Raw genomic sequence first — 21,415 nt, forward strand, 5'->3', positions numbered from 1 at the left:
GAATGCTCATACTCGTTGGCATGGTGCCAGTCGGGTGCTTCCTTTCTTGCGCTCGGAGCTCTAAAGCGTGGATCGGTCTCAGCAGGTTGCGGTCGGTTCTTTTTGCGGCGTTCTTTTGGGCTGCTTTGGCAGCTCTGCTCTCTAGCTGTCCGTTCTCTCAGACTGGGAGTTCTTCCCCGCATCTTGATGTTCCTAGGTCTTGATGACAGGCTTCTGGCGCATCCATCATCTCGGTTTTGACAGTACCATCTTGTAACAGGCTGTTAAGTTGGACTCCTCGGGGTCTGCCGTACAGCCTCCTTGCCTCAGTGGTTTGGACGCTGTAGGTCATCTTGCCGGATGGCACCTCCCATCCGGGGGTCATTCTTCTTGCTGAGAGTTTTCTCTCTGAATCACCTTGTCTGTACTGTTCTGTCTTGTGTTGGTCTGTGCACAGGTGTGTTTGGCTTGGAGCTGCTCTGCCCGGGGCTGTAGAGTCAGGGGTAGGTGGAACAGCGATAAGAGTCTATGGGTGAAATGTTGATTGGCCTTAATTGAATGGGCAAGGGTTGTACAGTCATCTGGGATCGAGTAGGCATTGGTGGGCTGTGTGGACAGCAACGTTGAGATTTCTTTACGGAAATGATTGTAGGCTTGTGGCAGAGGCTGTTGAGGGGTGGTGAAGTGGATTTGAGTCTCTAAGGTGTTGAGGCTTGCATGTGATGGGCTTAAAGTTTGGCCCTGGGTTTTTTGTTTTTGTTTTTTTAAAAATGGCTGGTTGTAGCTGGAGTACTGGTATTCCTAGATGGAATCAAGATCTCTGGAGTTGTTAAGCTCTTGCTCTGCATCCAGGCTGACTCATTCAATGTGGGGTTTTATTCGGATGCAGAGAGACAAGATGCATGCCCCAGAGCGACGGAGGAGGGGAGCGGAGCGCCGTAAGGAGGTGGGTCTGTGAGTGGAATCAGAGGGCAGATGCGGCCGGTGGCTCTATGACTAGCTGATAGGGTTCTTTTTTTCTTTTATTTGGAAGGTGCGAAGCAAGGAGCGAAGTGGGCCATCAGCACCAGAGGTGTCTCGGGCAAGGTGAGCCGTGACTACTGGGTTAAAGGAACCGTTCCTTTGGAGGTGTCGCATTGTTGGCAAATTTGCAAGCATCCCTTGCTTGTTTTTTGCAGGCAGTACGCATGCTTTGACGTGGCAAGCTCTTGATGACAGAGCGGGTTAGTTGAGCAGCCAAGGTAAAGGAGAGGGAGTTGGGAATCGGTCCGGGCAGGCTGAGGTTTCGGGCGGCCTCTCAGCATGCGTCTTATGCTTTGGTTTTTGCAGGTGGCGCACGCAGCCTCAGAGGAGCCATGCCACAGGCCAATGAGGAGTTTGAGAAGGTGAGGTGATTGTGGGCTGTGCCAGTGTTGAATATCGAAGTATTAGGTGGTTGCTTGGTTAAGCGTTTACCTTCTGTTTTGCAGGCGCTGTGAGGGCCACCTTTGGAATGGGATGAGCATTTGAGGTGAGCTGTGGATTAGGGAGGAGGAGAATGGGCCTGGTGAGTCTCACGACTGCTATGCTAATTTTGTGCGTCTTGCTGTCTCGGGTACCGTGAGTGCTGATGGCCGCAGGGTCTGAGTCTGGAATGAGCAGGTAAGCATAACGCTGTGGTGTGTGTGATTAAGTGGGGGGTTGGGAAAGTAGTTGGTGTTGGCTGATGGGTTACTTACTGCCTCTTCTGATTTTGTTGCCTTTTTTTTTTTTTTGTCTTCACTGCAGATGATGAAGAGGAACCTGGCGACTGCCGGATTGTCCCAGTTAGCCCATGTGATTTTTGCGGAGGATGGATTCGTACCCTCGGCCCTCTGAAAGTTAAGTTGAGGGACCCGGGCTGGGGAGAGGCTGGGAGGGAGGGACACAGCTGGGAATTGCCGGGAGGGGTTTTAAAGTGAGAGTAGGAGGGCAGGGCTGTCCAGGAGCAGTCCTGTTTGGGCAGATGAAGGGAGCGGGTTGCTTTTGAGCCCGAGAGCAGCGTGTGCCGGGCAGGGCAGTTCCAGCCTGTGTCCGTGGTGGTGTGTAGTTTGTGTAGTCTGTCTTGTGCACCTTCGATCTTCCTCGGGTCTCAATGCCATCATCAGTCTTTGCGCTCAGGGAGCGCGGCGTGCGCTTCGGGCACCGTCCCTAGGGTCTCGAATGCCCTTACTCATCAGCACTGTGCCAGTCGGGTGCTCCTTTTCTTGCGCTCGGAGCTCTAAAGCGTGGATCTGTCTCAGCGGTTTCCGGTCGGTCCTCTTTTGCGGCGCTCTTCCGGGCTGCTTTGGCAGCTCTGCTCTCTAGCCGTCCGTTTTCTCGGACTGGGACTTCTTCCCTGCATCCTGACATCCTTAGGTCTCGACGCCAGGCTTCTGGCGCATCCATCATCTTGGTTTTGACGGGCTTGATCTTGTAACGGGCCCTTACTTTTGCCTCCTCTTCTTTGGGGCTGTCGTAGAGCCTCCTCGCTTTGTGGTTTTGGGCGCTGTAGGTCAATTTGCCGGATGGCGCCTCCCGTCCGGGGGTCGTCATTCTTCTTGCTGAGAGTTTTCTCTCTCTTTGAATCGCCTTGTTGGTAGTGTTCCGTGTTGTGTGTGTTTGTGCACGGGTGTGTTTGGCTTGGAGCTGCTCTGCCCGGGGCTGTAGAGTCAGGGGTAGGTGGAACAGCGATAAGAATCTACGGGTGAAACGTCGATGTGCCTAGTTTGTCAGCATTGAGGGTTAAATGATTTTTGAGTCATTGCATGTCAGTAGGGGAGTGGATTGCAAGTGGATTGTGAGGTAGACTATAGTAAGGCAGTAAGTGGGCATGGGTGTTAATATTTGTTTATGTGGACACTTTGCGGTAAGCTTCTAGAAATGGTGAAGGCATTGAGGTTTTTGTTTCTGGAATAGGTGCGAAGCAGGAGCGTGGAGCTGTGGAGGATTTTTTTATGCCGAGGGTGAAGTTTGTATTCAAGAGTTTTGTGTGTTGGTTTTGCAGGTGATCACGGGGCACGAGGCGTTTGAAGGAACCTTGCGTTTAGGCGATGTGGCTGCTACGGAGGTTGGACTGTGACAAGTGCCACTATGAAAGCTAAGTGTCTGGTTGAAAATCTATGTATGGTGCAGATGGCGCGTGTTGAAGCGTTGCTGTAACGGAAGGGCAGTTTGTGGGGAGGTTGGGCTGGGGCCAGGGGTTTTGCAGGAAGGGTGCTTTTTGAGGCCCCGGGTGCTGCGGGTAAGGGGCGATGGCCCCTTGACACCCTTTGGCGGCGGGATGGGTTAGTTGAGAGCGAGGGCTAGTGTGCGTGTGATCTGAATGAGTGGTGTGTTGTGAATGTGCGTAACGTTGTAGGGTTATGTGGTTTAGCTTTTTAGTGGTCTCTTGCAGGGTGGAGGTAGAGATGTTTGTTAGGCAATTCGGAAAAAATAAAATACAATTAGAATAAAAAAACCCCGCTGGGTGGCTTTTTTTTTTTTTTTTTTCCCTCCGGTCCCGGCTGCTCTGTGGGACAGTGGTCACGGCCAATGTTTGGATGGGGGTCAGGCTTGGGCCGGGGTTCTGGCAGGCAGGGCGATTTTTTTTCAAGGCTCCCAGGAACAGAGCTCCCGTGGAGCGCTCCCCTGGAACCTGGTAATCGCCACCGAGCGCAGGGAATTAGGTTGGTCTGCGGCTGGTCTTTGGAAGACAGTTGAGGATTTTGCGGGCGAAGGGTGGGAGGAGCTGGACTAGATGGCCAGCATGGAGTAGGCCAGGGTTGTAAAGTGGGTGAGTGTAACTTTATTATTCCATGGTGTGTTTGTAAAATATTGAGGTGATCTAATGCTATTTATAATTTTTATGTCTAAGTGTGGAAGTGGACAGTGTGTGAAGAGGAGTGGAGCTCACTTGTTTTTTGCTTGGGAACAGGGATGGTGGAGGTAACGTCACCTCGGGCAGTAAAACTTCTGGACGGGTAGCGACGGACATAAGGGCAGTGAGGAACGTGGACAAGACTGATAGGGTGGAAAAAGCTCTGTAAAACGTTGAAATTACATAAAATATTAAAAAAAAGAAGTAATAGAATATGGCACTGCTGCTGAGTGTAAGTAAAGAAGTTTTTAATTAAAAAAATTTAAAAAATTTAGTATCACAGCAGACGTCATTTCCTAGTGCATCTTTTGAAGTTGCGATTGTAAAAATGTATTACAAAACTTTGAAGTTGGTATTGTAAAACTTAAATTTAAAACAAAACCGCACTAGCCGCTGGCTCAGTCTCTGGGAGTAAAGAGCTATAAGATGAAGTTAAACAATTTACTCCCAGGGCAGAAACCATTTTCCACGGCAAGGTTGCAGTAGGGCAGTGCTTTAACTTTAAAATGTGCAGTACTGCTGTGCTTAACTCTGTCAAAGGCAAGGGCTCGGAGGTCAAAGGTCGTGGGGCTCGGAGGCCATAGGTCACCAGGCCCAGGGGTCAAAGCTCAGGGGGTCAGGGGTCTAAAGTCACTAAGGTCAAAGGTCGCCGGGGTCAGGGGGGCAAAAGCGCAAAGGTTGAAGGGTCAAGCTCAAAGGTCAGGGGTGGGGGTCAAGGGTCACCAAGTCAGGGTCAAAGCTCGTGGGGTCAGGGGTCACAGGGGTCTGGGGTCAAATGTCACCGGGGGCAGGGGTGAAATATCAAAGGTCACTGGGTCGGGGTAAAAGGTCACAGGGTCAAAGATCAGAGCCCATGGGGTTACGGTCAAAGGTCACCGGGGTCGGGGTAAAAGCTCAAAGGTTCAAGGGTCGAGCTCAAAGGTCACAGACCACCAAGTCCGGATCAAAGCTCACGGGGTCAGGGGGCCAAAGGTCACGGGGCGGGGGTTAAAGGTCAAAGCTCACGGGGTCAGGGGTGGCCGAGGTCTGGGGTGAAATGTCACCGGGGGAGGGTCAAAGGGCACGGGTCAGGGGGCCAAAGGCCACGGGTCAAAGGCCAAAGGCCACGGGGTCAAAGGTGACAGGGGCAGGGGGTCAAAGGTCGGGGATCAGCGGTCAAAGGTCAAGAGGTCGGGGTCAAAGGTCAGCGGGCCAAAGGTCAACGGTCAGGGGGTCGGGGGCCAAAGGTCACGGGGTCGGGGTCAAAGGTCACGGGCCAGAGGTCAAAGGTCACGGGGTCAGGGGTCAAAGGTCGCGGGCCAGAGGCCAAAGGTCAAGGGGTCGGGTCAAAGGTCACGGGCCAGAGGTCAAAGGTCAGGGGGTCGGGGTCAAAGGTCACGGGCCAGAGGTCAAAGGTCAAGGGGTCGGGGTCAAAGGTCACGGGCCAAAGGTCAAAGGTCACAGGGTCGGGGCCAAAGGTCAAGGGGTCGGGGTGAAAGGTCACGGGGTCAAAGGTCAAGGGGTCGGGGGTCAAAGGTCACAGGGGCGGGGCCAAAGGTCACGGGGCCGGGGTCAAAGGTAATTGGGTCAAAGATCACCTGGCAGGGGTCAAAGGGCACCAGGGTAGGGGGCAAAGGTCTTTGGGGTCAAAAGTTCAAAGGTTACCACACCAGAGGGTCAAAAGGTCAACTGTCAGGGTCAAAGGTCACCGACAAGAAGTCAAAGGTCACCTGCCGGGGGTCAAAGGGTCACCGGGTGAAAAGGGCCATCGGGTCAAAGGTCACAGCATGGGTTCGCAGCCTCAAAGGTCACGGTGTCAGGGATCACAGTCTCATGGCTCAGGGCCAGGGGTTAGAGGTCAACTTCCCCAGTTGATATACTGGCTGGGACATCATATGGTATGGAATACCCCTTTGGCTCGTTTGGCTCAGCTGTCTGCACCCCCAGCCTCCACTGCCAGGGCAGTAGGAGAAGCTGAAACATCCTTGACTTAGTATGAACGCTGCCTAGTGACAACTAAATCATCAGTCTTTTATCAACATTAGTGTCATGTTAAATGCAAACTACAGCACTATACCGGCTACTAGGAAGGAAATTATCTCTATTCTAGCCAAAACCAGGAAATTCCCTCTGCTCTTTACCTCATTTCTTGCCAAAATTTCTACCTATGCCTCCCTCTATCTGGCTCCCTCTTCCTCTTCTTTATTTCTTCTCACGCTTTCCTTTACCCTGTCGGCTTTAAAAGTTTCTTTATAGGTACGTCTCTCTCCAGCTCCCCGGCCTTATTTTTTAATTTGCGTCCATGCGAATCGTACCCCGTCGCTTTTTGAATTTTTTTTCCCCTATTTCTCCCTCTGTCTTCCTCCCTGTCCCTGGTTGCAAATTGTTTCCTGTTTCCCGTACCCCGCTGCTTTCTCGTTTGTTTCTATGTATCCCCCAGGCCATCTCCCTGCCTTTATTTCTTCATGTTTTCCTATCTGTCTTGTACCCTATTGCTTTTCAAGCTTTATTTCTATGTCCCCCTCCGTCCAGCTCACCGTTCCTATTTTGGAATCCCTCCCTTGAGCTGGGGAAGGGTCTGCCCAGGCACGCCCACCCGAGGGAGCTGACGAAGGTGAACCGTCCGAGGAGGGAATCCAAGGGGGTCCCGCAGGCAGCCACGTCCAGCAAGGAACAGCCAGCCCCCGCGGCAAGGAAGGATCCCTCCGAGCCATCCCAGACAGAGCGCGCCGGCCGCGCGCACGAGCCACCGGGAAGCCTCGCGGGAGAGGAGCGTCGAGGCGCCTGCCGCCGAGGCAGAGAGAAAAGCATCGGGGCGGTGAAGGTCTCCCGCCGGCGCCGGGAGCTGCGGAGAGTCGCGCATTCTGTCGCGTGCATCCCGCTCCATCTCTGCCACCCTTCCCCAGATCTCTGTTCGCCTCCCTGCCTGTCCCTCCTTCCGTCTCTCTCTCCACCGGCCCACCTGCCCGCCTGGCTCCCAAAAACTTGTTACTCTTCTGCCAACTCTGCCCCGTAGCGCTTCATCTGTAATATTTTTTTTTTTTTCCTACGATTCCCTCTCTGTGGCTCCCTATTTTTTACTGCTTTCCCACGTTTCTTGTACCCAGTTGCATTTTAATTTCTCTTTCTCCATTTTTCCTAGCAATGGCTTTCAGCTGAGTGGCAGCCATACCGGCGTCTCCTTCTGAGGCCGATGCCCACCGCTTCGGTAGCCTTCTCGAGCTGGGAAGGGGGGGCGGGGGCTGCGCCCTACCCGCACGAACTGCCACGCCATGCCCTTTCTGACACGACACGCCCTGCTTGCCACGCTCCCGGTTGCTGGCGCTCCTCAGGGCCCTTTAAATCTTCCGCGGTTGCCCCTGGCAATGCCCAAGCCGCGTCAGCCTCTCTCACGAGAGCTGCCGGCTCTGCGCTGTCCCTCTGCTCTTCCCCGGGGCTCCCGGGCCTCGGGAACCTCCCGGTCCGCCTCAATCTAGCGCTTAGCCGCCAACTTACCATTGCGTCTGCTGACCTCGCCGGTGACTGATGTGATTTTAATAACTACATTGTTATTGCATTTAATGAGCTAGTTTCTTACCTAGTTTAGAAAGACATCTATCGTTTTCTATCTACACGCCAGAAAAATTAAGTTTAATTCATTACCTGGTCACATTGCCGATGCAATAGTTGTAGCTGTAGTGCAGGAGCAAGTAGTGTCATTTCCTGGGGGGGGTTACTTTCTCTGTTCAGGGTCTCATTTGCTGTAAATTTAAGGCAGGTGAGAGCAGTGCTGCTGCTCCTCCAGCTGACTTTATAACTGCTGGTGGTTTGCCCTTCCCCTTTCCCAGGTGATTGTGCTAAGGGTGGTGGGCGGAGCCTCGGGGTATTTGAGCCACAGCCTGTGCTGAGGGAGGAGCTCCTTGTGCTCCTGGGTTTCTCTGGTGTTGGTGCTCAGCTCTTGCTTGAGTCCTTTGCAGCTTTTGAGCTGGCTCAGCCCTTTGGGAAGAGCTGTCTGCCTGAGGTAAGAGCTTCAGGACCAGTCAAGGTTCAGCAGCCCGTGTGGTAGAAAGTAACGCTTGTATGCAGCTTTTTTTTTTGTTTGTTTTCCTTTCTTTTTTTCAGGTCAGTAATTTTGTTTTGAGTGTTCGGGGGTAGAAAGATGGTTTAGTAGTATGCATTGTTTAGTTTTGGTTTTTTTTTTTTTAAATTCTTCATGCATTGTGTTTTCCTGGAATTCCCAACTTTATTGAAAAAGGAACCTTGTTTTTTTCCACCAGTTCTGCGGTATGCTGTGTAAGTTGCTGATATCTCTCTTAACGGGACCGATGGTGACATTGTTTAGCAGGGGTTAGGGTGAGCGTCTTGTATGCATCTGTATATGGAGATTTAGTATTTCTGAAGAAAGCAGAAGGGCCGTGAAGCACAATGCCTTTCAGGGTCTGGGATGCCTCGTCGCCTTTCCTCCTTGCCCACAGAATGCCCCGTTGTCCCTAGAATCTTTGCAGCTCGTGGCAGGCCCCTCGTAGATTACAAGCCTTGGGACTTGACTTTATTTTGTGGGCATGTAGCAGAGCTCAGGGTCTCTGTGAAACTGTAGGTTAGGAGGTGCCTCCAGAATTTGGGATGTGGCTCAGAAGAGCGGCTCCTGAGGAGTAGCCACTGAAGGGGGTTCAGGGGCGCGAATGGAGGGCAGGAGGCGTCAGGAAGCAGTGGGGTTCCTTTCCTGACGGTTGAGGAGAAGAAAAGGGGTTTCTAAAGTTTTGGGACTGCTGGGGAAAGGGAGGAGGGTTCACCAGCCCTTCTCAGATGAGTTTTGCAGTTGGATTTGGATGTCATAGCATCGTAGAGTGGTTTGGGTTGGAAGGGACCATAAAGAGCCTCTAGTTCCTACCCCACCCCCGCAATGGGTAGGGACGCCTTCCGCGAGACCAGGTTGCTCAAAGCCCCATCTGACCTGGCCTTGAATGCTTCCAGGGAGGGAGCATCCGCAGGTTCTCTGGGCGACGCGTTCCAGTGCCTCGCCACCCCTAGTGAGAAACGTCTTCCTAATACCTAAACTAAATGTACCCTCCTTAGGACTAAAGTCGTTACCGCCTTGTCCTATTGCTGTACACCCTTGTAAAAAGTCCCTCTGCAGGTTTCTTATAGGCACCCTTTACGTACCGTGAAGTCTGCTCTAAGGTCTCCTGCAAAGCTGCATGCCGGTGAGGGGTCCGAGAAGGCGAGGCGGTCGTCGGCCGGGTCGGTGTTGAATAGCGAAGTATTATGGGGCTGCTCGGTTAAGCATTTACCTTCTGTTCTGGAGGCGCTGTGTGGGCTATCTTTGAATTGGGTGAGCGTTTGAGGTGAGCTGTGGATTAGTGAGGAGGAGCGTGGGGCCGATGACTTCTCATGAGCGCCACGCTAACTCGGTGTCTCTTGGTACCTTAGGTACCACGAGTGACGACGGCTGCAGGGTCTGACTCTGGAATGAGCGGGGAAGCGAACGCGGTGGCACTTGTGAGGAGGGGTGAGTTGGGGAAGTAGTTGGCGTTGGCCAGTGGGACGCTTACTGATTTGGTTTTTGTTTGTTTGTTTGTTTGTTTTTTTCATTGCAGATGTTGAAGAGCACTGTGTCCCCTTGAGGAACATCCCAGTTAGCCCGTGTGGTTTTGTGGAGGGTGGGTTCGGACCCTCGGCCCTCTGAAAGCTAAGTTGAGGGACCCGGGCTGGGGAGAGGCTGGGAGGAAGGGACACAGCTGGGAATTGCCGGGAGGGGTTTTAAAGTTAGCGCAGGAGAGAGGGCTGCCCCAAAGCAGTCGCCTTTGCGCAGGCGAAGGGAGCGAGTTGCTTTTCAGCACGAGACCAGTGTGTGCCGGGCAGGGCAGTTCCAGCCCGTGTCCGCGGTGGCGTGTAGTTTGTGTAGTCTGTCTTGTGCGCTCAGACCTTCCTCGGGTCTCGACGTCCTCGTTGCGCTTTGCGCCGGGGGAGCGTGGCGTGCGCTTTAGGCGCCGTCCCTAGGGTCTCGAATGCTCTTACTCATCGGCCCGGTGCCAATCGGGCGCTTCTTTTCTTGCGCTCGGAGCTCTAAAGCATGGATCGGTCTCGGCGGGTTGCGGTCGGTCCTCTTTTGGCAGCGTTCTTCTGGGCTGCATTGGTAGCTCTGCTCTCTAGCCGTCCGTTTTCTCGGACTTGGACTTCTTCCCCGCATCCTGACATCCTTAGGTCTCAACGCCAGGCTTCTAGTGCATCTGTCGTCTGGGTTTTGACAGTGCCATCTTGTAACGGGCCATTCTGTTCGACTCCTCTTCTCTGGAGGCTCTGCCGTAGAGCCTCCTGGCCTCATGGTTCCGGCTCCGTAGGTCGTCTTGCCCAACGACGCCTCCTGTCCGGGCGTCATTCTTCTTGCTGAGAGTTTTCTCTCTCTTTGAATCACCTCGTTGGTAGCGTTGCACATGGTGACGTTCTGCGCACGGGTGTGTTTGGCTTGGAGCTGCTCTGCCCGGGGATGTAGAGTCAGGGGTAGGTGGAAGAGCGATAAGAGTCTACGGGTCAAACGTTGATGTGCCTAGACTGTTTAGGCAAGGGTTGTACAGTCGTCTCGGCTCGACTAGCCATCGGCGGGCTGCGCGAACAGCAGTGCCGATAGTGTTTCACGGAGACGATTGGAGCTGTGCGGCAGGGGCTGTTGAGGGGCGGTGAAGAGGATTTGACTCTCTAAGGTGTTAGGTCTTGCACATGATGGGCTTAAATTTTGGCCCTGGTTTTTTTTTGTTGTTGTTGGTGGGGTTTTTTTGGGTTTTTTTTGTGGTGTTTTTTTTTTCCTTTTTCTTTTTTTTTTTAAATGGCAGGCTGTAGCTGGACTCCAGATGGTCTTTGTAGATGGAATCAAGACCTCTGGAGTTGTGAAGCTCTTGCTCTGCATCCAGGTGACTCGTTCAATATGTTTGGTTTTGGTTTTTTTTCCAGATGCAGAGGGACAAGATGCGTGCCACAGAGCGACGAGGGAAGGCAGCAGGGCACTGTAAGGAGGTGGGTCCGTGAGTGGAGTCGGAAGGAAGATGCGGCCGGTGGCTCTATGAGACTGCTTTGCTTTGCTGTGTTTTGCAGTTTTCTTGCATTGTATTGGTCTGTATTTGCCTTTGTCTTGTGTTGTTTTGTTCTGTATTTGTACTGACTGTCATGTGAGACTGTCTCGCGTTGCATGGCCCTGCATTGTGTTTTGTAGTGCAGTGCTATGCCCTTGTATCGATTGCCACCAGAGACTGCCTTGCCTTCTATGGTTCTGTATTGGTTTTGTATTGTTTTGGTCTGTACTTGTATTGACTGTCATCTGAGAGTCTCTTGCATTGGCCCTGTTCTGTTTTGTGTGGTATGGCAGTGCTCCGAGTTGTTTTGTCTTGACCGAGATAAGAGTACTGTCTTGTACGGCATTATATTTGCATGTGAATTACATGGGTCTGTGTTTGTCTGTGTGTGTTGTATGGCATTGTAGAGACAGCACAGAAGGTTTAATGACTTTGGGTTCTTTGCATGCAAGGAGCTGAGGGGATCGCAATTGGACTGTGAGCTAGCATAGAGTAAGGCACTAACTGGGCAATGGTGTTCATAATGTTTATGGGGATGCTTTGTGGCAAGTCTGTAGAAATGGTCAAGGCCTTGAGGTCTGAGTAGCAGCGTGATGGGTCTTGGAGCGATCGGTAACTTTGGGACAGCTCTGTGTTTGCGATGCTCTGTTTTTTCAAGTGCCATGGAGGACACTGACTGGGAGGATGTGTTATTTTGGGAATAGGTGGGAAGCGGTGGAGGACTTCTCTCTCAAGGATGAAGTGTCTATTGAAAAGCTTTGTGTGTTGTTTTTGCAGGTGATGACAGGGCACGAGGTGCTTGAAGGAACCTTGCGTTTAGGTGACACAGCTGCTACGGAGGTTGGACTGTGCCATGTGGCACCGTGAAAGCTAAGTATCGGGCTGAAAATGCACGGATGGTGGAGATGATGGTGCGTGTTGAAACATTGGTGTAACAGAAGGGCAGTTTGTGGGGAGGTTGGAAGGAGGTTGGGCTAGGGCCAGGGTTTTTGCAGGCAAGGCGATTTTTGAGGCCCCCAGTGCCACAGGCATGGGGTGACGGCCTCTCGAGGCCTGTGGGTGGTAGGATGGATGAGTTGAGAGTGAGGGCTGGCGTGCATGTGATCTGAATGAGTGGTGTGTTGTGAATGTGTCTAACCTTGTAGGGTTATGTGGTTTAGCCTTTTTGGTTTTTTCCTTTCAGGTTGGATGTAGACTTGAGATGTTTCTCAGGGAATTAGAAAAAAAACCCAAAACAACAACTTAGAATAAAAAAACCCAGCTGGGATATGGGTTGGTTTTTGGTGTGTCCTCCCCTGCCCTGTTCCTCCCCCCCCCCCGGTCCCAGCTGCTCCACGAGGCAATGTTGATTGCCAGTGTTTGGACTGGGGTCCGGCTCGGGCCCGGGTTTTCACAGGCAGGGTGATTTTTTTCAAGGGTCCTGGGAACGGCGTTCCCATGGAGCGCTGCCCTGGAACGTGGTAATTGCCAGTCAGCACAGGGAAATATGTTGTTTGGTGGATGGTCTTTGGAAGACAGTTGAGGATTTTGCGGGCGAAGGGTGGGGGGAGTTGGACTAGATGGCCAGCATGGAGCAGGCCAGGGTTGTGAAGTGCGTGAGTGTAACTGTATTTTTCTGTGGTGGGTTTGTAAAATATTTGGGTGCTCTTTGTAGTTTGTGATGTAATGATACTTTTCAGTTTTTGTTTTTGTGCCGAGGTGTGGAAGTGGACAGTCTGTCAAGATGAGCGGAGCTCACTCGTTTTCTGCCCGGGAACGGGGATCGTGCAGGTAATGTCACCTCAGGGAGTAAAACTTCTGGATGTGCAGCGACGGATGTAACGGGAGCGAGGAATGTGGAAAAGACCGCTCCGTAGAGAATTGCACGTACTAATAGTGGCGTTTCTTCTGAAGGTAATGCTAAATTTTTGGAGTTAAAATGTATTTGTAAAAATAATGGTTAAAAGAGGAATAAAACTAATAGTGTCAAAAATTTGACCAGTGAGGCCATAAGTCTTTTCTATATATTGTAGAAAAAGTACATTGTAGAATTGGACTGTAACTACTGACCTAGCTGAACGTATGTGGAATCAGTAATAGACCAAATGAAGCAAAAAAAAAAGAAAATGAAAAAAAGACAGGTAATTAGGTCTCCTTGTGAGAATCACAGTAGTAATGGCAATCAGAAAGGCAAGTGTAGAGCAAAGCATGCGCGTTTAGTGCCCATAGGTAAACTTAGCTGTTGAAGTAAGGGAAAGTGTCTGTTAGAATTAGGCATCCAAGGGAGAGTTGTAGATACCTCGAGGCCAATGTAGCTGCTGCTGGGTGAACAGAAAGGGTGTGCGTTCCTGGCTCTAGTAATTGCCCAACTTAGAAATTGGCTCCGCAGCTACGTAACTGTGAACTGGGCTCGGGCGCGGTGCGGCGCCGAAAGGGGCTCGGGCGCGGTGCGGCGCCGAAAGGGGCTCGGGCGCGGTGCGGCGCCGAAAGGGGCTCGGGCGCGGTGCGGCGCCGAAAGGGGCTCGGGCGCGGTGCGGCGCCGAAAGGGGCTCGGGCGCGGTGCGGCGCCGAAAGGGGCTCGGGCGCGGTGCGGCGCCGAAAGGGGCTCGGGCGCGGTGCGGCGCCGAAAGGGGCTCGGGCGCGGTGCGGCGCCGAAAGGGGCTCGGGCGCGGTGCGGCGCCGAAAGGGGCTCGGGCGCGGTGCGCCGCCGAAAGGGGCTCGGGCGCGGTGCGGCGCCGAAAGGGGCTCGGGCGCGGTGCGCCGCCGAAAGGGGCTCGGGCGCGGTGCGCCGCCGAAAGGGGCTCGGGCGCGGTGCGCCGCCGAAAGGGGCTCGGGCGCGGTGCGCCGCCGAAAGGGGCTCGGGCGCGGTGCGGCGCCGAAAGGGGCTCGGGCGCGGTGCGGCGCCGAAAGGGGCTCGGGCGCGGTGCGCCGCCGAAAGGGGCTCGGGCGCGGTGCGCCGACTTTGAAATTTGCTCGGGTTCTGTGTGCTGCCGAATTGGGCTCGGTCAATGTGTTACTTTTCTTAAAGGGGCTGAGGTACTGTGTAACTCTGAAATGAGCTTGATTACTGGATAATATGTGTATAACATGTGGGGGGTTTTATTCTGTATCTCACTGTCCCCGTTGTCCTTCCTGTTCTTCTCTTTCTCTGACCCTTTGTGGTGCTCCCTACTCTTTTTATTCATGCCTTCTCTCTCTCTGCAGGGGTCCTAATCTCTCTCTCTCTCCCCCCCCCCCAACCTGCTGTGTTTCTCACAGTCTCTCTCTGTCTCTTGTCATTATTCTCATCTGTCGCTCTCTCTTACTTCCTGTCCCATCGTATCATGTTGTATCTGTTCCTCCTGCTTTTTTCTCCATCTGTCCAGATCCCTGTCCCTTTTTTCTTCTATTGCTGGCCCTCTGCCCTGCTTCCTCTTGCTATCTTTCCCGTATTTCTCTCTGTTCCGTTCCCTCTTCCATCCTTTCAAACTGTATCCTCCTCTCCAGCTAGCTGTCCCTTCTCTTTTCTCTCTTCCTCCGTATCTCTCTCACAGCCTATCACAGTTGTTTTTTCCTCCAGTGCTGTCCTGCTCTGTCCCTTTTTTCTCACTCTCATTCTGTCATGCTCCCTGTGTCTTTTTTTAACTCCTCCATCTCTGTCCTGCAGCCTATCACTATTTTTTTTCCTCTTCCATACCTTTGTCCTTCTTCCAGTCTTTGTGTCTCTCCCGCTTTGTTTTTCCTCCCTTCCTTTTTTTCCTTTCTTGCTACATCTCTGTTCTGCTCCCTAGAATAGAATCAAATCACATTGAATCAAATCATGAAATTTGGAAAGGACCTCTAAGATCATTAAGTCCAACCATCAACCCACCGCCACCACGCCCACTAAATCATGTCCCAAAGTGCCACATCTACGTGTGTTTTGAACACCTCCAGGGATGGTGACTCCATCACTACCCTGGGCAGCCTGTTCCAATGCCTGACAACCCTCTCAGTAAAGAATTTTTTTCTGATATCCAAGCTAAACCTCCCCTGGCGCAACTTCAGGCCATTTTCTCTCATCCTATCTCTAGTTACTTGATAGAAGAGACCAGTACCCACCTCGCTACAATCTCCTTTCAGGTAGTTGTAGAGAGCGATAAGGTCTCCCCTCAGCCTCCTTTTCTCCAGACTAAACCACCCCAGCTCCCTCAGCCGTTCCTCATCAGACTTACGCTCCAGGCCCCTCACCAACTCGGTTGCCCTTCTCCGGACACGTTCCAGCAACTCAACGTCTTTCCCGTAGCGAGGGGCCCAAAACTGAACGCAGTACTCGAGGTGCGGCCTCGCCAGTGCCGAATACAGGGGAACAATTACCTCCCTGCTCCTGCCAGCCACACTATTTCTGATACAGGCCAGGATGCCGTTGGCCTTCCTGGCCACCTGGGCACACTGCTGGCTCATAGTCAGCCGGCTGTCAACCAGCACCCCCAGGTCTTTCTCTGCCGGGCAGCTTTCCAGCCACTCTTCCCCAAGCCCATAGCGCTGCACGGGGTCGCCGTGACCAAAGCACAGGACCCGGCACTCGGCCTCGTTGAACTTCATACAGTTGGCCTCGGCCCATCGATCCAGCCTGTCCAGATATCTGTGTAGAGCCTTCCTATCCTCAAGGAGATCAGCCCTGAGTCCCAACTTGGTGTCGTCTGCAAACTTGCCGAGGGGGCACTCGATCTCCTCGTCCAAATCGTCGATAAAGATGTTAAGCAGAACCGGGCCCAACACCGAGCCCTGGGGAACACCACTAGCGACCCGCCACCAACCGGATTTAACCCCATTCACCACAACCCTCTGGGCTCGTCCATCCAGCCAGTTTTTCACCCAGCAAAGAGTACACTTGTCTAAGCCAGGAGACGACAGCTTCTCAAGGAGTATGCCATGAGAGACAGTATCAAAGGCCTTGCTGAAGTCAAGGTAGGTAACATCCACAGCCTTTCCCTCATCCGCCAGGCGGGTCACCCGGTCATAGAAGGAGATCAGGTTGGTCAAGCAGAACCCGCCTTTCGTAAACCCACGCTGACCGGGCCCAATCCCCTGCTTGTCCCGGACGTGCCACGTGAGCGCTCTCAAGACAAACCGTTCCATAATCTTCCCCGGTACCGAGGTCAGGCTGACAGGCCCGTAGTTCCCCGGATCCTCCCTCCGACCCTTCTCGTAAATGGGCGTCACATTGGCAAGCCTCCAGTCCTCTGGGACCTTCCCCGTTGACCAGGATCGCCGATAGATGAGGGAGAGCAGCTTGGGAAGCACCTCTGCCAGTTCCCTCAGTACTCTGGGATGGATTCCATCTTGTCCCATAGATTTGTGAGCATCCAGATGGCGTAGTAGGTCACTAACTATTTCCTCCTGCATTAAGGGGGGGGGGGTGTATATTCTGCTCTTCATCCTCACCTTCCCGCTCAGGAGGCAGAGTACCCTGAGGATAACTGGTCTCCCTAGTAAAGACTGAGGCAAAGAAGGCATTAAGTACCTCAGCCTTTTCCTCATCTCTGGTGGCAACGTTCCCTTCCGTATCCGTTACAGGATAGATATTCTCCTTGGGATTCTTTTTACCATTAACGTATTTGTAAAAACATTTTTTGTCGTCTCGTACGACAGCGGACAGATTTAGTACTAGCAGAGCTTTTGTCTTTCTAATTTCCTTTCTCTATGACCTAACAAGATCCCTGTACTCCTCCCAAGTTGCCCGCCCTTTCTTCCAGAGATGATAAACTCTCCTTTTTTTCCTGACTCCTAGAAGAAGCTCCCCGTTCAGCCAGGCCCGTCGTTTTCCTCGGCGATTCGACTTGCGGCACGGGGGAATAGCCTGGTCCTGAGCTGTTAAGATTTCCTTCTTAAAGAACGTCCGTCCCTCCTGGACCCCTTTGCCCTTCAGGACCGTCTCCCAAGGGACTCTCTCAACCAGTGCCTCAAAGAGGCCAAAGTTTGCCCTCCGGAAGTCCAGAGTGGTGGTTTTGCTAACCCCCTTCCTTGCCTCACCGAGAATGGAGAATTCTATCATTTCACGGTCGCTAAGCCCAAGAAGGCCTCCGACTGTCACACCTCCCACCAGTCCTTCCCTGTTCGTAAACAATAGATCTAGCAAGGCTCCTCCCCTGGTTGGCTCACCTACTGCCTGTGTCGGGAAGTTATCTTCCACACACTCCAGGAACCTCCTAGACTGTTTACTCTCTGCTGTGGCATATTTCCAGCAGGCGTCTGGAAAGTTGAAGTCCCCCATGAGAACAAGGGCACACGCTTCTAAGACTACTGCCAGCCGCTTGTAGAATGATTCATCCATCTCTTCAACCCTGTCGAGCGGTCTATAACAGACTCCCAGCACAATATCTGCCTTATCGGCCTTCCCTCTCATCCTCACCCATAAGCACTCCACCTTGTCATCACACTTGGGTAGCTCTGTACAGTCCAAACCCTGCCTAACATAGAGAGCCACCCCACCACCTCTTCTACCTTGCCTATCCCTTCTGAAGAGCTTGTAGCCATCCGTCGCAGCACTCCGGTCACAGGAGTCATCCCTCCGTGTTTCCGTGATGGCGACTAAGTCATATCTATCCTGCTGCACGATGGCTTCCAGCTCCTCCCATTTATTGCCCATGCTGCGTGTGTTGGCATAGATGCATTTGAGCTGGCCTATCGAATCCACCCCTAACGTTGGCACGCTGCCCCCAGGCTCATCTCTGGTGCACCTAGTCTTATCCCTTACCCCCTTCAAACCTGGTTTAAAGCCCTCTCTATGAGCCCCGCCATCTCAGGAGCCAGGATTCTTTTACCCCTTTGAGATAGCTGGATACCATCCGTCGCTAGCAAGCCCGGTGCCGTGTAAACCTCCCCATGATCAAAAAGCCCCAAATGCCACCAATGGCACCAGCCTCTGAGCCACATCATCACCAGGTGTGGTTTCCTGTTCCTTTCAGTATATTCCCCTGCCACTAAGGGATTGAGGAAAACACTACCTGTGCTCCTTCCACTAATCGCCCCAGTGCCCTGAAGACCCTTTTGATTGCCTTTGGATTTCTCCCTGCAATCTCATCGCTGCCAACCTGCACAACCAGCAATGGGTAATAATCAGAGGTCCGAACCAGACCCGGGAGTTCCCTGGTAATGTCTTTCAACCGGGCCCCAGGGAGGCAGCAGACTTCCCTGTGGCATGGGTCAGGACTGCATATTGGGCCCTCTGTCCCCCTCAGAAGGGAGTCGCCTATGACAATTACCCTCCTTTTTCTTTTTTCAGAGGCTGTGAGAATGCATGGGGCTGCCCGACTGAGCCTAGGCACCTCCCTGGATAGGGCTTCACCTACACCCTGATCTTCGTTGACCCGGTCCTCAAGTTCCAGAGCCCCATTCCTGTTGCGTAGGGGCAAGTGGGAAGGTGAGGGAGACCGGGAGGGGACTCGCCTGCCTCCCCGAGCAGGGACCTGTATCCATTCCCCTCCATCTCTTAGGTCCCCTCCTGCCTGGTGGCAAGGGGGCAGGGGAACCTCCGCTTCTCGCGGAGCCTCCAACTGCTGCCTCTGCCTCAGGGATGGTAGGGTGCGGGTCCACCAACCTATCTCCCTCTCACACTCCTTGATACTCCTCAACCTTTCCGCTTCCTCCTTCAGCTCTGCCACCAGGCTGAGCAGATCATCTACCTGGTCACATCTCGCACAAGAGGTGTCCCCGCTGCCCTCCGGCATCAGTGATAGACTCAGGCACTCCCTGCGTCCAGAGACCTGGACAGCTGCACGTTTACGTGGGAGCTCTGTCCGCGTCGCCACGTTTTTCCTAGCAATGGCTTTCACCCGAGTGGCAGCCATATCGGGGTCTCCTTCTGAGGCCGATGCCCACTGCTTCAGTAACATTCTCAAGCTGGGAAAGGGGGGGCTGCGCCCTACCCGCGCAAACTGCTGCACCACGGCACACCTTTCTGATGCGCCATGCTCCCGGTCGCTGGCGCTCCTTCAGGGCCATTTAAATCTCCCATGGTTGCCCCTGGCAATGCCCACGCCGCATCAGCCTCTCTCGTGAGAGCTGCCGGCTCTGCACGGTGCCTCTGCTCTTCCCCGGGGCTCCTGGGCCTTGGGAACCTCCCAGTCCGCCTCAATCTAGCGCTTAGCCACCAACTTACCATTGTGTCTGCTGGCCTCGCCGGTGACTGATGTGATTTTAATAACTACATTGTTATTGCATTTAACGAGCTAATTTCCTACCTAGTTTAGAGACACATGTATCTTTTTCTGTCTATGCCTCAGAAAAATTAAGTTGAACTCCTTACCTGGTCACATTGCTGATGCAATAGTTGTAGCTGTAGTACAGGAGCAGGTATCATCGTTGCCTGTAAGTGTCACTTTCTCTGTCTAGGACCTTGCTTGCTGTAAATTTAAGGCAGGTGAGAGCAGTGCTGCTGCTCCTCCAGCTGACTTTATAACTGCTGGTGGTTTGCCCTTCCCCTTTCCCAGGTGATTGTGCTAAGGGTGGTGGGCGGAGCCTCGGGGTATTTGAGCCACAGCCTGTGCTGAGGGAGGAGCTCCTTGTGCTCCTGGGTTTCTCTGGTGTTGGTGCTCAGCTCTTGCTTGAGTCCTTTGCAGCTTTTGAGCTGGCTCAGCCCTTTGGGAAGAGCTGTCTGCCTGAGGTAAGAGCTTCAGGACCAGTCAAGGTTCAGCAGCATGTGTAGTAGCAAGTAACACTTTTATGCAGCCTTTTTTTTTTTGTTTTCCTTTCTTTTTTTCAGGTCAGTAATTTTGTTTTGAGTGTTCGGGGGTAGAAAGATGGTTTAATAGTATGCGTTGTTTGGTTTTTTTTTTTAAATTCTTCATGCTTTGTGTTTTCCTGGAATTCCCAACTTTATTGAAAAAGGAACCTTGTTTTTTTCCACCAGTTCTGCTGTATGCTGTGTAAGTTGCTGATATCTCTCTTAACGGGACCGATGGTGACATTGTTTAGCAGGGGTTAGGGTGAGCGTCTTGTATGCATCTGTATATGGAGATTTAGTATTTCTGAAGAAAGCAGAAGGGCCGTGAAGCACAATGCCTTTCAGGGTCTGGGATGCCTCGTCGCCTTTCCTCCTTGCCCACAGAATGCCCCGTTGTCCCTAGAATCTTTGCAGCTCGTGGCAGGCCCCTCGTAGATTACAAGCCTTGGGACTTGACTTTATTTTGTGGGCATGTAGCAGAGCTCAGGGTCTCTGTGAAACTGTAGGTTAGGAGGTGCCTCCAGAATTTGGGATGTGGCTCAGAAGAGCGGCTCCTGAGGAGTAGCCACTGAAGGGGGTTCAGGGGTGCGAATGGAGGGCAGGAGGCGTCAGGAAGCAGTGGGGTTCCTTTCCTGACGGTTGAGGAGAAGAAAAGGGGTTTCTAAAGTTTTGGGACTGCTGGGGAAAGGGAGGAGGGTTCACCAGCCCTTCTCAGATGAGTTTTGCAGTTGGATTTGGATGTCATAGCATCGTAGAGTGGTTTGGGTTGGAAGGGACCATAAAGAGCCTCTAGTTCCTACCCCACCCCCGCAATGGGTAGGGACGCCTTCCGCGAGACCAGGTTGCTCAAAGCCCCATCTGACCTGGCCTTGAATGCTTCCAGGGAGGGAGCATCCGCAGGTTCTCTGGGCAACGCGTTCCAGTGCCTCGCCACCCCTAGTGAGAAACGTCTTCCTAATACCTAAACTAAATGTACCCTCCTTAGGACTGAAGTCGTTACCGCCTTGTCCTATTGCTGTACACCCTTGTAAAAAGTCCCTCTGCAGGTTTCTTATAGGCACCCTTTACGTACCGTGAAGTCTGCTCTAAGGTCTCCTGCAAAGCTGCATGCCGGTGAGGGGTCCGAGAAGGCGAGGCGGTCGTCGGCCGGGTCGGTGTTGAATAGCGAAGTATTATGGGGCTGCTCGGTTAAGCATTTACCTTCTGTTTTGGAGGCGCTGTGTGGGCTATCTTTGAATTGGGTGAACGTTTGAGGTGAGCTGTGGATTAGTGAGGAGGAGCGTGGGGCCGATGACTTCTCATGAGCGCCACGCTAACTCGGTGTCTCTTGGTACCTTAGGTACCACGAGTGACGACGGCTGCAGGGTCTGACTCTGGAATGAGCGGGGAAGCGAACGCGGTGGCACTTGTGAGGAGGGGGGAGTTGGGGAAGTAGTTGGCGTTGGCCAGTGGGATGCTTACTCCCTTTTCTGATTTGTTTTTGTTTGTTTGTTTTTTTATTTCAGATGTTGAAGAGCACTGTGTCCCCTTGAGGAACATCCCAGTTAGCCCGTGTGGTTTTGTGGAGGATGGATTCGGACCCTCGGCCCTCTGAAAGCTAAGTTGAGGAACCCGGGCTGGGGAGAGGCTGGGAGGAAGGGACACAGCTGGGAATTGCAGGGAGGGGTTTTAAAGTTAGTGCAGGAGAGAGGGCTGTCCCAAAGCAGCCCCTTTGTGCAGGCGAAGGGAGCGGGTTGCTTTTCAGCACGAGACCAGTGTGTGCCGGGCAGGGCAGCTCCAGCCTGTGTCTGTGGTGGTGTGTAGTTTGTGTAGTCTGTCCTCTGTGGCTCAGATCTCAATGTCCTTATTGCGCTTTGTGTTGGGGGAGCATGGCATGCGCTTCAGGTGCTG

The 21,415-nt window shown here is 52.9% G+C and overlaps 1 long non-coding RNA gene across 2 annotated transcripts; it reads left to right on the forward strand.

Moving 5' to 3' along the window:
* Positions 1-36: 36 nt before the first annotated feature.
* LOC138690220 (uncharacterized) lies at positions 37-21,354 on the forward strand. Of its 2 annotated transcripts, XR_011329029.1 has the most exons (4): positions 37-1,364; positions 1,449-1,525; positions 1,747-1,937; positions 21,229-21,354. It is a non-coding gene; the product is annotated as an uncharacterized lncRNA (long non-coding RNA). The 2 variants fall into 2 exon arrangements; XR_011329030.1 differs by lacking the exon at positions 21,229-21,354 and having other exon boundaries at positions 37-1,220; positions 1,309-1,364; positions 1,449-2,202.
* The last annotated feature ends 61 nt before the right edge of the window (positions 21,355-21,415 follow it).

The sequence above is a fragment of the Haliaeetus albicilla genome, chromosome 20, assembly GCF_947461875.1.
Source record: "Haliaeetus albicilla chromosome 20, bHalAlb1.1, whole genome shotgun sequence".
NCBI lineage: Eukaryota > Metazoa > Chordata > Aves > Accipitriformes > Accipitridae > Haliaeetus > Haliaeetus albicilla.